This window comes from Emydura macquarii, unplaced genomic scaffold, assembly GCF_026122565.2.
Source record: "Emydura macquarii macquarii isolate MOO-44397 ecotype Brisbane River unplaced genomic scaffold, CSIRO-AGI_Emac_v2 contig_2694, whole genome shotgun sequence".
Classification (NCBI taxonomy): Eukaryota; Metazoa; Chordata; order Testudines; family Chelidae; genus Emydura; species Emydura macquarii.
The window spans coordinates 342313-346849 of record NW_027132831.1 but is presented as its reverse complement, the minus strand read 5'-3'; the positions used below and the strand labels follow the sequence as shown (position 1 = coordinate 346849).

The following is a 4537-nucleotide window of genomic DNA, read 5'->3' as shown; positions in this document are numbered from 1 at the left end:
AAACACAAACAGGAACTAAACAGGATGCAAAACACCCATAAGAGTTTAACAGCAATATCCTACAAAACTATTCTTAAATGCTATGTAGTTCTAAGACTTAAATGTTTCTATGATAAAGCTGATGTTGCCAGAAAGTGTGTCTTGGCTCTTCAGTCTGGATTTATTTGTGCATCATATTCTAAAGAGAAAGAGAAGAAAGGGGGAAAGTTCTACTCAATTACAAAGTTTTGAGGTATCTCTCAATTCCGCCCAGTATGAAATAAGAATCAATGTTAGAGTCAAAAAGGGATTAACCTATGTATTCAGAGAGCTGTAGATTTCTCAGTCACATCTCCATTATGGGACCATATATTTATTATAGGGTTCTCTAAAAGGTTTGCAGATACTATGATGATGGGCACTGTTACAAAAAACCTGGCTAGATAAGATTATATATACATCATTGGTTTTGGATGCCTCCATTTTGAGGTTCCCATATCGAGAAATCTAGTTGCCTCTGCTTGGGGCTCGAAAATTTGTGGTCACTTTTGGAAATTTCAGCCTTAATGTGTCATGGAAAAGGGGTGTTCATGTCCCTTTGGTTAGGCCAGAATCCTAGAATGTAGGGCTCATGGAGATCAGAGAGGGATTAAGGTGTCCTTTGTTCACATCAGACAGTGGAGGTAATGGGGTGGGAGTCTTTGTGAGTAAGATGGGAAAGAGCATTGGAAGGTGGGGAAGATTAGGATTCACTTACAGGACCAATCTGTACTTCCCACACTATCCGGGGGGTTGCTGGATCCCTCTGTAACAAGAAAACCAAACAGTCACCTCTCTGGAATTCTCACCAGAGGCTGAACACCAGATCAGCTGAACAGGACAATGTAGTGCCTGGGGAAGAGGGTGGAAATGACAAGAGGCCTGAGAGGAGACTAGTGTGACCCAAGGGTAGAGGACGGAAAAAAGGAATGGCCTGAGAGAGGCTAGAGAGGACTTTTTAGCTCACCGTAGTTACGATTTCCTGTCTGCTTGGAAGAAGCCAGGCAAGGAGCCAGCTAGGAGGATTCTAACGCATCCAAGGATACACAACTCCTGCCTCTTCCTTTCCCCCAAATCAAACTCAGAGGTAGAGAGAACCTCAAATTACACAATTTAGGCCCAGATCCAATCCCACATTTTGAGCCTCCCTGAGGTTCAGGGTTGTTCAGATCTGGGGTTTTGATCCTACCCGTCAGAGAGTCAGGAGTCAGGTGTGAAATTCAGATCAGAAATCCTCACAAAGCTCAGTGCAGCATCTTGCTTCAGGCTTCTCTCTAATCAGGACTCAGACCATGCAAGCCCAAATAACCTCCTAGTAGGGACTGTTTATCTGGACCTTGGAGAGTATTCAGGGACAACACCAGGGCAGTGCGACTTGTGTTATGGAGGTGAAAACAGAAGGCCAGAAACCAAAACTCACGTGCTCCCTCAGTTACAGATTCTCCGTTCCAACTGGTGCTGGGTTCAGCTGCAGAAAACAAGGACATTAAAATATCAGGAAAATCCATAGGGTCAGTTCCTCAGAACGAACCTCTCTACAATGTATTGGGCCACTTTTCTCACTAGCTATGACCTTGCTTCAATTTATAATGTGGCTCTCTGAGGACAATCCAGTGCAAGGTGTTGGACAGAAATGAGGCACATCAGCAGAGCTGTGTAAAAAGCCCGGGGTTGGACACCAGGCATGCTGCATGTCAGAACTGTAGTACATTTGCAGGGTTGCAGGAAGAGGGAGATAGAGTCAGGCCTAAAATGGGAGGGATTGCAGCAAGTCAGGGTTGAGGTGCACTGGTAGCATCCCTTCCTTGTGACTCATCTCTGTCCTAGCTATTATCGACAACTCGCTTTATGACATGCTGTTAATGTTCTGCATCTAAAACAGAATCTTGTGATAGTTTACAGTTCTGCAAGTCATACGACTATTAATATGACATATCACATGGATTACTGTAACACTTAAGAACCCTCGTCATGGAGCAGGATCCCACTGTGCTAGGTGCTATACAAACACAGAACAAAAAGATGATCTCTATCATATTTTCCTGAATCACAAATTTTGTGCCCTCTGCATTTCTGGAATAAAAATATTGGGGCAAACCCTGGGTTGATGCCCCCTCAAGGCCAGGAAATCTTTGTGGTCTTTTACATTCCAAATGATGTTCATTGATCTTAAAAGCTACAGGTAGACGGTGTCAGGATGTATCTGTTGTGGGGAATAATTTAGCTAGAGACAATTGTAGTTTACAGACTAAATTAAAATCAAGAAAGAAGAGGCTTCTTACGTGTTCCACCCAGCGTATATAGTTCAGAGAGGATGGTCCTGGACTCATCTGTGTAAAGAATATCACAATTATAGAGCAATGTATGGTTGCATTATTTTAAAGAAAAATTCTTTATAAAACCTCAGAGAGCTGCAGGGCAGGATTGAGGGGCACTGGCAGAGCTATGTACGGAGCCCATGACTGGGCTAGCAGTGGGACAAGATTGAGGGACATTAGTCGAGATTGGCAGGGGCAGGACTGAAAGCCGGTTAGCAGAATCCATGGAACTCTCTCCCAGAAATATCAGCACCTGCTAACGGGGTTTTCCATGCAAACACTGCCAGTTTGTTACAGCAACCTACAAAGGGAAACATTGAATTTGTGCCTCTTCTTTCCTTCTCATTGCGATGCACAAAAGGCCTCTCAGATATGTTTTTAGGGGGATTGGGGTTCCTCCCAGCCCCATTTGTGTTTTTATTAGACATTCAGGTCCAGTCCAGGCTGGAAGAATCTGTGATGATTGGATAATTAGTAAAAACGCTGTTAATGCTGTTGAGAGAAGGATTTTTCAGTTGGACTGCTTACAACTTTGATTTTTGTTTATTAGTTTTGTTTTTGTAACACCTATTTAACTCAAATAAGCACTTAACATTCCAGAAAAAGGAAGTCTTTAGTAAAGACTGAACAGTCCCTCCAGCCTCCATCTTCAATTATGGTATGGAAAGCCAACAATATATATCTCCTGAGAGCCCCAAGAAGTCCTTCATTCAAACGAGAGGAGCCCAAACTTGAAAGCTTTTATATTGCTAAGGATAAAAAAGCAAGAAAAACAAACAACCCTTTCAGCACTCTTTATATCTCATAAATAAGGAAGAAGCTCACAAGCCCAATTTTTAAAACATCATTTCTATGACACCTTTAACATTTTCCATCTTCATCTCCTCTTCTCGTCACTATGTATTGTTGGATTCTAGAAGGTGGCTACTTTAGGGGAATGAGAGGTACAATGAGCAAGTTGATAAGGGCAATTACATATGGAAAAATAAAACAATTAATTTAAAGGAACTCACTGGCTGTTCCAGTTGAATAGGCTTCATTTGAGAGGGTGCTGGATTCAGCTATGGAAGAAACAACATCAACATTCTAGGAAAATCAAATGATCTGTGCAAAGTCTTCAAAACAAAACCCAAACCCACGTGAAACACTCATGTTTCAGGTTTCACTCTATGGAAAAACTTGGGCCAGGCCAGGGCCTGACTGGGGAAAAAGGGTATTCTATTCAAGCCATACCCATAATCTGAAACATTGCCTACCGGCCCAGAGTAACTAGCGGTTTGTTTAAAGGATGAGCAATGAGAAAGTTTAAAATGCTGACTTTTAAATTGTCATTATTAGGGTTCAGAGTGAATGGTGAAATTCACACCTTTAAGAGATGTGTGTGACTCACACCTTTAAGGCAGTGTATGACTGTCCAAAGCCTCAGGAAGACATCACTGTGCATGTTAAAATGATTTTATTTGACCCCAGAAGGGCAAGAATATATTTATCAGAGAAGCACTGATGCTGGGAGCCACTAAGCAATCCAATCCCTGGAGCCAGGTTTTTTTAAAAGATTTGGCTAAGTCTAATAACAAGTCACTCTGATTTATGGTTTCATTGATTTAGTGGTTTTTCGTCAGAGTTGTGGAAGAAGAAAGAAAGCTTCAGGGGCAGAACGTGCTGTAAGGGCAGGTTTGAGGGGCATTGGCAGAGCTGTGTGGAGAGTCCAGGACTAGTATAGCAGGGGGTGCTGCAGGTCAGGATTGAGTTCTAATGGCAATACTGCTGGGGGAGGGAGAACAGGAACGAATAGGAATGAGGATCTTTGATAGTACAAAGAGAAAAAAAGTGACCTGTGATAACAAAATAATAGAAAAATGCAGGAGTAACTTACAGTATTCACTCCACATTTCTCCAGTCCCACTGGTGCTGGATTCCTCTACGAAAAAAACCACAACAGGGTATATAGGACAGTGATAGCTAAATTGCTCCAGATATGTAGATGCCTATGGCCAGCAGGTGGTCAAAACATCAATGTAACAAAGTTAGAGAACATAAGAATATTGGGAAATACTCAGCTGAGACCCTCTGAGATAAAGCACACCCCAAAGTTTTTTCCAGAGTAAAGCTGATCAACAGGTTAAAAAAAGAAATTGGTAAATAAATGGGCAGACATCATTCTATTGCTATAATGTTATATTCACAAGGATCCTGATGTC

At 42.0% G+C, this 4537-nt stretch overlaps 1 long non-coding RNA gene across 1 annotated transcript; it reads right to left on the bottom strand.

The window, feature by feature from the left end:
* Positions 1 to 1438: 1438 nt before the first annotated feature.
* On the bottom strand, positions 1439 to 4257 carry LOC137164755 (uncharacterized). The gene is made up of 4 exons (XR_010923186.1): positions 4213 to 4257; positions 3350 to 3397; positions 2301 to 2348; positions 1439 to 1486 (listed from the first exon to the last, which is right to left on the bottom strand). It is a non-coding gene; the product is annotated as an uncharacterized lncRNA (long non-coding RNA).
* Positions 4258 to 4537: the final 280 nt, after the last annotated feature.